Below are 12,280 nucleotides of genomic sequence, written 5' to 3' on the forward strand. Positions count from 1 at the left end.
ATTAACCAAAACAGGACACGTTTCAAGGGCTTGCTGACACTGACACCGGGTCAAAGCCCCACAGGTACCTTTGTTATCTGCCAACTTGTCAAAGACCTGATAGTGCAGATTATGAAAATTGAAAATGAAAATGGGATCAAGATGAAAAATATCAAAAGGATAAATTAAAGTTCCAACAAAACATAGAAGTAAAAATGTGGATTCATTCATTTACTTAGACACCTGAGCTATTTATTGATATGAAAGTAACCTAAAGTCAGATGAAATAGGTGCATAAATCAAACCTGTCCTTGCTTTTGTGTTAAAAAAATAATAATTCTAGATCTCACATAGGAATTCAAGGTTTGTTTTACCTCATGTCATACATTTATGTGTCATTACTGTTTGTTAAGGGGAAGAAAAACACCTCATGCTCATTTTAATCCTACAGTTGTAAACATGAGGGAGGAAGATAGCAATTACTGAGATTCAAAACAACTCCTGTACACCAACTCTAACTAGGCCCATGATACCAGGCATGTAAACAAACACAGCTGGAGGTAAATTCTTTTAGCTCTCACCATTTGAAAACATTTTTTTTTTTTGTTTAAATCTCTCGCCTGAAACGATAACCATGAACCAGATAATCGTGTTTTAATCTGTCTTCTGTCCTGATGTTCACTGATAATGGTATTCAAATTCATGGGTGTGTTGCACAGACAGAGGTCCTCTAAATCAAGGTTTGTCCTCAGCCACACAGTAGATAATTATGGGCTTGAAAAAGCTGGAAAGTAGAATGTGAAGGTGTTGCGGGGGATGGAGGGATATTTAGTGGTAGAGATGCCAGTTTGATCTATCAGAGGCCTGCTGTGTGGTTCCGACTTCCGTGTCCAGCAATCTGATTTTAAACAAGACTAGTCGTGCTTTTCCTTAAGGTTACTAAAAAAGGAAGAAAAAAAAACTTTTGGAGTTTTTAGATTCACAGAAATGGAAGAAAGAAGTTCAATCCCCCCCTTCCCCACCAAAAAAAGAAAAAGGTAAAAGACTCCTTTTGTGAAACTCCCCATGACTGTTTGAAGCAGAGGTAGAAAGAAGTAGGCTCCATCTGCAACAAATATATTTTAGCAGTAACAGGAACACCACTCATGCCTCATTAGCTCCTGAAAATGTGTGTATTTTTAGCTAGTGACGTTTCAGCAGCCGATAACTAAGACTACATGTGGCTGTAAGCAATGACCCTCTTACAGGAACAAAGTTCCTCAAAATCTTAGAGAGCACAGGAGGAGACAACCAATACAGCACAACGTTTTTATTTATTTTATTTTATTGATTTTTTTTCTCTATTAATATTGTTGTCCACTAAATAAGACCATGAGGACCATAATGTGTTAGACGTTAAAATGGTAGTATTTTTGTTCATGGAGATAAAACATCTAGTAATTTCCAAAAGAAACAATTTTATAGGATTAACAAAACAAAAAAAATGTGCCATACTATTTTTTCTATATATACAAACTAAAAAAGAGCAACATAGAACCAATGGAACTATGATGTGATTTAAAACTATTTAACGAGGTCAAACTGGATTTGTTTAGGGCTGAGTATGAAAAAGCCTTTTTAAACAAACTTTGCTCATATGAATGAAACATTGAGAGCAACAGCCCTTGAAATACAAACTACCGCTGTTTTGAAGTAAGAGTTATGAAGGATAAAGGACAAAAAAGACATTTACTGTTTATCGGCTGCTCTGCACACCTGATGCTAACAATGAACAAGGTTGGGTCAAGCTTTGCAGCAAAGCAGAATACTGGTACGTCTTGAATAAAGCAAGAACTCCCAAGACTGCGTTGGTCATTAAAAGCAGAACTTTTGGCAAACATTTAGGAAAACCACTTACATTATCTAAATTATTGTTAAAGTAATATGCAGGAAATGGGAAAAAGGATAACTTTGGCCATTTTTAAATTGATTTTTTTTTCAAGTTTCTCGTATATTTGCTTTCTAAAAGTGCATTTTTGGAGGTGGACGATGAAGTGTTTTATTTGTTTGTACGGTTTATGGTTTTTCTTTTATCTACCAGTAGTAAAGCACGACACGAAGATTAGCCATTTTTACAAAGACAAATGAGGTTAGGTGCTCACTCCTAATTAATGAAAACACCTCATTTCATTGCGGACCACAAACAGTAAAAATGAACTATTGACTTTAATAGGTCCACTCCACTGCCATAGTCTGTAATATGGTTAATGTATCATTGGCACAACCAAAAAGGTGACAAGCTTAACAATCACCCTTTGTAGATATATATTATTTGATGATTGGTTTTGTACTTTAGATCTAGATTTGTGGGTTGTTTTGCACATTAGTGAGCAAGTGTTAAAGCGAATGTGTCTGTAGCTACAGACAGCCAAGTTGGCAGAGTTTGGGGATGTTAAAGGATTTAGAATTAATAGGACTTTGTAACTTTCAGCAGCTGTTTTTGGCAATAAGCTGCTGCAGTGAATACAATTTATCAAAGCTATTAAAGAGGCATGTTTTACTTCTTTTTGAGGTGTAGGTGATACTAACAGACAAAATTAACTTCTTAAGTGCTTGAGACTGTGTAGTAATGACTCATTTGCAGAGCCAAATGAAATAATAATCAAGAAAAAAAAATGATAGAAAAAGACAACAAGTTAGAGAAAAGCTAAAACCACAAAGGTTTCAAAATGTATTTTGGGATTTATGATGTCTTGCTATCTTGCTAAATGAAACCGATTTTGCTTTCATTAAAGATTAAACTGAAATAAAATAAATAAATAAAACAGGAAGGTAAATAATATATGTATCTTTCTGTAATAAATAATAAATAACAACACCAGAACAACATCCACTAACACATATGCTTCAGCGACACCTCTGAGTGACTCGCCAGTTGTAAATATTCTTAGAGAGCGTATGTTTGGGAGCTTGTTTCCAAGGTTACAATTTGCTGCAGAAGTTTAGGCCACATGGATTCCACGGGGATGCTTTTATGTGTGGATGTTAGTATATTATGCATGTTGTCCACAAAACCGGTCAGAAGCTTCGAGAGTATTTTCTTCTCTTGGGAGGGGAAAGAAGGTAAATCCCAAGAGGTTCCAAAGTCACCACCAAATCCTGTCGTCCTCTTAGGAGAGAAGCAAGTGCTTCCTCTTTTTATGTTTAACTACTTTATGTTCTTCTAACATACATAAAAAAACGAACTTATTGTTTTTCACTCAACCATTCTCAAAATTGCTCTTTTAGTTTGAGTCAGCTTCTCCGTCTTTTATGATTACTTTTTTTTTTTTTTAAATGTCACGATAGCTTTTGAAAAAGAAGTCCTCCATTCACAGAGACACAGATTTTAAAAGTATTTTCAGCGACTAAAAAGCACAATTAGTTCAGCCAAATGCCCAGCTGGAACAAAACACATCCTCCCACCTCTGTTCAGCAGCTACTCCTTAAAGCTACATCTGCCCTCCCACTGGCTTCAAAGGAATCTGCCTATGAGGAGCACAAAAAGGTAGAAAAGGCAACTCTTGATGTATGTGTCCAAGGCCTTAGTTACAACTGCCTTTATGGGTGAATATGGGCTGTCTGTGGATAAAAATGGGCGAACCTGGATAGAGCATGTACAGTAGGTGATCCGCAGGAAATATCAAGACTGCTCAGTGAGCCCACGGTCACTGACAACACACAAGGGTAAGTAAGAGGCAAGTAGGGTTGGTGGTGTTTAAGTGACAAGTCACAACCCTTTCATGCAGCCTGACTGCTATAATTTATAAAACTAGACAATCAGAGTGGAGTTTGTGAACCCTGTGGTTGTCCCTTGGGCACATCACGTGCGTGTATTTAAGCGCAGTCAGTAAGAGGTCAGTGAGGGGAAACATGGGGAAGTTTGTAGTACCTTGAAGTTTGTTTTTAGGGGGATGCAGGTGGCCTGCACAAAATGTTAAGATTGTACATGTGGTTCATGCACCTTTTCTGTGAGCATGTTGCCGGCTACAGGTCGTAGTGAACACTTAAGCAACATGCAAGGGTAAGTAAGGGGAAAAGGTGAGATGCAGACACTTTGTACTGTTAGTACTGTTCAAAAGAAAGGTGTGTGCTTCTTCCACTCAGCTTGGCTGTTAAAAAAAATGTAGAATTGAGAAAATCAGAGCACTTTTATGAGCACTTACTGTACATATCACCCGTGCCGCCTTTGCATGCAGTCAGTAATTACAGTAGCCAATGCATGCAACTTCCTAACTCGAGTGCTGCGTAAAGGGCACAGTACGACAGCATCACCTTTATGTCATAAGTGGGTGCAACTTAGATTATTCTTACAAATACTTCAAGATACATTTACCACATGCACAACAATCATAAGTTCCTTTTTCAGGACGTCCCTTAAGGTGGCCGTACAAGTCTCAAGGGAACTGCAAGACCCACCTGCATTCCTTTTAAGATGTCACCTCTCCTGTCCACGACCCAAAACGGGCCTGGACAACCCAAAAACCTGCAGCACCTACAGGTTAACCACCGTACCGGTGTATGTGAGGCGTAAAGAAAATCCAAAGGCTAATCTTTTACTGCATTTCTATGCAAATAACAGTTAGTTTATAAAGTATAAGACATATTGTAGCATTTTTTAAATAGACAAAATATGTAGCCAATGAAAACAATGCATACAATTTGTCTGTTTTTAATGATAAACATATACAGGTTATATTGATTAAAGTAAAAGAATGAGAGCTTCCTAGTGCCTGTGTCAGCAGACTCCCTGACTTGTCCATGCCTGCCGAACAGTTCCTCTTTTTTTTTTCCTATTTTGTGCAGCAGGACAGTCGGACAGGGTCTTCCATCACGCTGACTTAGGTGGGATAGCTGGATCTATGAGCAGCAACAACGGTGGTGGGTGGAGTATAACCGAAAGCCAGGCCAGACACATCTCCCTTTAGATCAATCACATTTCCTCCTCTCTGTCCTTGAACCCTTCTTGTCTTTTATTGCTTTGTTCCTACCTGTCTTATTTAGAGAGCGGGAAACGTGATTGGAAAGTTTACCATTGTAAAAAAAAGAGAAAGACACCAGCGTTAGATCAGGCCTTTAGGGTTGCTGCCATCAGCCAGCTCCCAGCGGAAACGCGCGAGCGTGTTTGTGTGCAAACGCATGCGCATGAGCATGACAGCGAGCATGTCTGCTGTCAAGGGTTGCATGAGCAGCTTGGTGTGATCATTGTTGTCTCGACACACTTCGCTCAGGCACTGCCACTTCAGAACCAGGGAGCCATAAAGCATGCCTGTCTGCCTCAAAGCACCATCCATCCACAGGCACTCAACACCGACTGAAACCTCTGATCTTTTACACAGACACAATGCAACTAGCTGGGCTTACAATGATAGCGTGGCAGCTGTAAATAATACAACACGCACAAATGTTGTATCTTGGCATCCTTGACTCCCTTCACTTTGTTGGTTTAAGGTACATGTTTGCTCCAACGATTATCAGGAAACCATTTCTTTCTAGAGATAATTGTTTAACTTATTGCTTCAGAAGAATAAGCAGGATTTTTGCAGACACTCAGCTTCTAGTATGTATGATTGATGATCAATCACCGTCATGTTCATCTCCATGTCCAGTGTCAGCAGGACAGATTTGGCAGTCTGGAGGCAGAAGGAGTGGGGATGTGGGCTGATGTCAGTGCTCTCTGGTTCTGTCACCTGCCAATATCAATCCTGTGATAGACTCATTTCATGTTTTATCCATTAGAAGTCTCACAATGCAGTGATTTTCCTTTGCACTTACGTCCTTGGGAGCTGTTTTGATGCCAAAGCGGCAGCAGCGAGGTTTTTCAGCTGCTGTGTTTACTTGGTCAGTATGATTGTGCATCACCATGACATTTTCTTTTGTGCTAAAGGCAAGGAAGAACAATGAATATCAAAAACAGATATGTTATTGTCTGTTTATGGTTCTGAGAGGACGTGAAAATGTGTAAACTCTTGCTGAAAGTGGGTTTACCCGTCAAAAGCTTCTCCTGTTCTTGAAGATTTATTGAACTGATGGGCGTGCATTAAAATGGGAGGGAAGCAGCAAAGTGTGCAAGTCGGTAAGATAGAGGGGGCTGAGTCGAAGTGCAGTGTGATGCCCTGCAGAAATAAAGTTTTACAGGGAAAATAAAAAGTTATACTACAGAACCTGTTATATGTGGGTGGATATTATTATATCTAAAAAGGTGAGGCACCAATGCTTTATTATTTTATATATTTCCTGGTATTACAAGAGTTTATCACTAGAACTTTCATAAAGATCACTGATAAAACTTTATTTTTTTTTTTGCAATTTATAGGCCAAATGCATATAATAACATGAGTATACACTGTGTTTTTTTGTCCTTAAAGTATATTTCTGTTGCAAATAAAATCCCCTAAAAATGTGTTAAAACTTTGTGCAAAATGTGTCAAAAAACAAATCATGCAGCTTCTGTTTTCTTATTGCCTTGTTGTGTCCAGATATCTGACTAAACCAAAACTATCTTTGATAAATGTGGACTTTTAGAAAGTTTAAAAAAAGGGGAAAAAATGATTTTGTTTTTAATTAAAAAAATGAGTGTAAAAGCTCAAAGACAGCTTCAAGCTATTGCTTATTTGGGTAAAATTCCTGAGCCCCAAAGATTGAGCATTGTTATCCAGGTCAGAACCCTGAAGTGGCAGCCACAGAAGCTACCTAAGCAGTGTGTGGGCAAGACTGAAATTGATCCAAGCTCTCTCTGGAATCAAACAGTATCCAAATCCTCGGTGCTATGCAGCTTCTGATACAATCTGTTTTGACCCCAGTGCTAAGTGAGACAAAAGAAGGATAGAAGAAGAAAAGCAGAAAAAGTGAAACAAGAGAAAGAAAATGTGCTTTAACTATAAATACATTTTCCCTTTTTTTAAATCATGTTAAAAATAATCATAAAGTGTTTTTCCCCCCTTGTTTAGTTTCAATTAAAAACAGCACTAATTATAAAGTGCAGACATGCATTACCCACAAAATGTGTGTGTCAATTTAAATTTTCTTTCTTTACAACTAAAGTCAAGAAAAAAAGAGCTTTACGGTTAAAACACAGTAGGTTGTCAGACTAGACAAAAAAGCTCATGAAAACATTTTAAACTGCCTTTATTTTTATTTGGATTCCCTTTATTTCTTGTTTTAATCCATAAATATAATGCATTTTAAACCTAGCACAAACCACTGGTTAACAGCCAAGCACTGTGGAAGCAGAACACAAAAGGCAAAGGTTTTGCATGAATATCAAATTTGACTTTAACTTCCAAAAATGTCTATATCAGCTCAACTTAATGACAAGTGCATGGAATAAGGTAATAATAGTCAAACTGTTCAAATATCCAAAATTGAGTGGCTTTAAAAGATCTTTTCCTGCTCTTACCAAACAGTGAATTACTGAGCAGGATGCTTGTCCGCTCTTGTAGAGTAATTGCAGAGGCAGCACACCTTAAATGATGTGTTCGAGGTCACAATCCACCCTTCACACAGGCCATACACCTTTTTCCGGGATAAATCCTTGAATAAAAGTGGGATAAAACCTTGAATTTAATTGTTGTCTTTTACCTTTAGCATGATGCAATATTTTTTGGCTGAAGATGTGAACCTTGAACAACTTTTCTTTTTTACCCCCCTGTTTTCATGGACATCTATTTTGATTTTCATATACTATTTGGCTAAAGTTCTTACTATAGTGCTATACATTTACAGTAACTGCAGTGTAAAAGATAAAGCTACGTTTATTGGGTTTCTGAGTACGACTTTGCAACAGTTGCTCATCCTAGCGCTCACCCTAGCTGCTATTTACCACATTGCTTTGGAAGAACATACTAAACTCCTGGTTTAAGGAAATCATGGACTGTGATAACACAAGCAGGCCACAAGGGGCAGTACAGCAGAAAGTAGCAGATGTATCTGCTCTCTCAGAATAATGTAGCACCACAACTTAATGTATGTACTGTATGTACTGTATGTATGTTGAAAAAAAGATGAACCAATTAATATATATATATATATATATATATATATATATATATATATATATATATATATATATGCTTAGTTAATAAAGAAGTATCAAGGAAGGCAATATGGTAACATTTCAGACAATATATTAATCTAGCTAAAAATTCCATTAACATGAGATCAATGGTCTCCTATAATCTAGCTTTAAAAATAACCTCTTAACCTCAAGAGTCTGAGAGCAATCCGAAGTTGTGCTAGACTTTTTTTTTTTCCTTTAACAAGAGAAGCAAAATGTATTTGTCCACAAAAAATACATGTCTAAATACTCAGAGTTAAGAAATAAAAATATATAAAAATACCGAAAATGAATTAAATCAGTCCAAGCTGTTTGCGTAACAAATAAGGAAAATGTATCTTGGTATAAAAATGTATTTAAAACTAAATAAATAACACAGGAATATTTTATAATCTCTGAAGGCCTTTGCTGTGGTTCTAGAGAAGGTCACATCTAACAAGGCCATGTTCACCATGGCGACAACAGAGTAATCCCATCAGTGTGCATCAGCCTGTCTTATTGTATTTATCTGCAGGGTTTTCAGCTCTGGAACACTCCACATTGATTGCTGTCCAAGAGCAAATCCTGGTGTCACAGCAAGTGAAGCAGTGAAGCCATGCATTTTCACTTTATAGTTACAAACAAGAAAGCAGAAAACCTTAGGTTGCAGTTTATGTCAGTATATTTCTGTAATAAGAATCAAATGGGATATTTTTGACAGGTAAATATCTTAACATTTCTTTTGTTCATTTAAATGTTTTTTATCATCCAAAGTATCTTAAAATAAAACTAGAAGTTTTTGCAGTTGGTTATCTGAACCAGACACAGTTTATAAAACATAAAGGCTTTTTTAGGCATTTTTAAGAATTGGAATTGTAGGAGCAATTGAGAGAATTTATGATTTTTTCTATTACTTTAGATTAAACATTTTATATTGTGAATATTTCAACTCATAAAATTAAGATGGCACACAATTTTAATTGTTAAATCAAGTGCAATGATAGTCTCTAGAACACTTATTTTTATTGACAACTGATCTAGTTTAGCAAAGCTTATGGCATACAGCTCTAGTAGACAGATTCCTTTTCTTTCACGTTTACTTCTATATACAGGCAATAAAGTAAAACATTTTGACATGAACATTTCAAAATATGGCCACATTTCTAATAATGCCCTAACCTGAGTCTAATATGGAATACATGCAAAGCCCATATGTGGATTAGATAAGGTGTGTACCACTTTTCCTTCATGAAAAAGTGAAAGGCGTATCCACAGTTTTGTTGGAGTCTTGTTTATCAGACAGCTGTTGAAAACTAAAATACTTTTCTAGGCCATTACTATAGTATAGTTTTGTCTTCCTTATTGTTTTTTTTTAATACAATAAAAAAACAACAACATTGTATGTCCATAATCCTAGGCCTATTAACAAAAGGAGGTTACATTTTTTTTAATGATCTTGAAAACTCGATCTTATTGTTTCTTCTCATCTCAAAAAGGAAACAAAAAATATTCAAACATAAATTCTAAAGTACATATCAAAAGTTTGCAAATGTATCATTCAATTAAATAAATATTAGGTTGGCTTATCTATCTGCCCGAGTGCCCTCCTCCTAATTGCCATGAGCACAAGCGTGAAGGGAGCGATGAAGAAGAAGAACGAGAGCAGTCTTCATTTTCAGAACATAAACAAAAGAGCTCTATAAGAAATGTGCCAGTAAATACAATTTTAGAGTCACTATAAATCACATCTTTACCTGTGCTTTAAAGAAAAAAATTAAATAATACACAATTGGGTCTCCCTCAATGGTTACAAAGTGTATTAAAGTTGAAACATTAGGAGTCTTTACATGTATTTTTTTACATCTACTGATCTTTTATTGCCATTAACAAGTGCAAAAAGAAGTCAGTAAATAAACAAAAGGTCCTTCTGGAGCCTTTCTTCAATCAAAAACTTCTTGGACGGAGGGAAATAAAGACATACTCAGTAAACGACTAATGTTTTCTCACCTCCAGTGTTTTTGCAAAAAAGAAAACCAACCTTTCATCTACAGTTCATTTTAGATTTCACAATGAGGTAAAAAGTTACTTACTTTTAAAGTGCAAACAGTACTTTTGTAGTTCCAAGAAAAAGAAGAATAATCCATAACCTGCTTTTTCGCACTTCCATAGTTCACATGGCCTTACATGTGTTTTGTCACATTAGTGTGTTGTAAGCTACAAAGCCAAGATACACCTTGGAGGAGATAGTCACACCTTGTGAAGGTAAAACAAAAAAAACATCATTATAATTCTTAAAGACACATTGCTATAATGGTTTTTCCCCAATACTACTGATTATTCTAAAACACATTTTTGTGTGAGAGCTACAATTGAGTTAAAAAGATTGGTCTTAATGTATGTAATAAGAGAAAGACCATCCAAAAATATTCTTCATAGGTTAATTGGTTACTCTAAATTGTCCCTAGGTGTGAATGTGAGTGTGCGTGTGTGTTATTTGTGTGGCCCTGCGACAGACTCACGATCTGTCCAGGATGTCCCTTGCCTTTTGTTCTTTTATGTCCGCAAAAAGGACAAAACAGGTTTAGAGGAAGATGAGTAAGAAAAAGAAAAAAATAAAGGTTAAGAGGAAGATTTGGACCCAAGCTATTATTTTTCAAAACATTGGCTGGGTTAAACTCAAATCAATCAATCTTTCAATCAAACTTTATTCATAAAATAGTGCTTCTAATGCATTTTGTACAGCTCAAAGCGCTTTAACATTAAAAACAAAAAACACACAATATTACAGTAAAAACCCAACCCACCCTTTACCCCCCCCCACTCCCCTCCGTTAAAATACACGACCCATGACCCCCACGTACAATGAATAATGACTATGTAACTTCTAATAAATAAAATAAAATAAAAAATGTAAGGCTTGGCTCTGCAGTGAGGAAACAGTTTTTGGGAATCTCTTCATACCAGGAGCCAGCCAGGCCAAAGGAACGTCGCCACAGTGCCCACCCAGACTGGGACAACACTGGGGTCCACTTCACAGCCGTGAAGCTGCAAAGTTAGACCCCAGTCGCCCCAGCAAGGGCGACAACTGCAGCAACAACCACCGACCAAGCCGGCAGCCCTGGCAGAAAAGATCCCCACAAGAAACACTGGGGCTAAAATCATGTTAAGATGCTAAAATTAAAGACATAAGATGTATATAAAAATATAAAATTGAGAATAAGATGCATAGAATGAAAATAAATGCATAAAATATAGTATACTAAAACTGTGTATGATCCAGCCAGTGATCATACACACCGCAATTCAGGCTTTAATTTGGACTTTCAGAATCATGTGGGTGATGTTAGAGATCATTAGCCTAGAGCATGTATATTTATTGCTTGAACTTCAGACAAACATCAAAGCCTTTGTCACAACTCCCCTTATGGGTGGATGCGGGCTAAAAATGGGCAATCTGCATGGGACACAGGTGGACGACATGGAAAATCAAGATCGTAGACCACCCGGTGAACCATCCTCATTTTTTTCTATACAGGCATGATGTGGGGACAGCTCATATCAAACACTTAAACAAAGCGTAAGGGTAAATAAGAGTGAAGTAGGTAAAATGCAGGTGTGTCTTACATATTTTCTTTATTTCTAAATCCTGCGTACTGCAGACAACGCAAATTGGACCATAGTTTGTGTGGACATCCTACGGCATCTCGCGTATCGTCTGCTCCCCCCATGTGTAAAGCATTGGTGCGAAGTCAGTAAGGATTCACTGCATGCACCTCACTAACAACTGGAGTGCAGTGTAAAGGGCCCTGTCCAACAGCACCACCTGTATTTCATAGGTGCGTGCAAGTTAGATTATCCTTATAACTTCTTCACGATACACTTACCATACACTTACATTACACTTTCTTAACATCCTTTGAGGTGGCCGAGCGAGTGGCCGATCACCTTAAGATAGAGCCCTTTCTGTGTATGACCCTGCACAGAGCAGGACAACCCAAAAACCTTCATGCTGTTAAAGTACTTTTATTTGCGCTACAAAGTCTGCATCCAACTACAGTACTAATAACTGGTGTCTTTCAGAGGGAAAACATTGGGGATGTTGAAGTCATTGTGATAGACTGTAGAATTCAGGGGGTGCCACTTTCGTTTCATGGCTTTACTATTGTGCTGACTTGTAGTTTGCCGAATTTATGGTTCTTCCAGTTTTAAGAGAAGGCTTTGGGAGAAGATGATGTGGAGGTATGGCAT

General features: G+C 37.1%; 1 protein-coding gene across 3 annotated transcripts in view; it reads right to left on the bottom strand.

The window, feature by feature from the left end:
* The window catches only part of LOC144981214 (catenin alpha-2), a 293,319-nt gene that overhangs the window by 181,493 nt on the left and 99,546 nt on the right, over window positions 1-12,280 (bottom strand). The gene's annotated exons all lie outside the window — the stretch shown is intronic.

This window comes from Oryzias latipes, chromosome 1 (genome assembly GCF_053564925.1).
Source record: "Oryzias latipes strain Hd-rR chromosome 1, Olatipes_Hd-rR_3.1".
Classification (NCBI taxonomy): Eukaryota; Metazoa; Chordata; class Actinopteri; order Beloniformes; family Adrianichthyidae; genus Oryzias; species Oryzias latipes.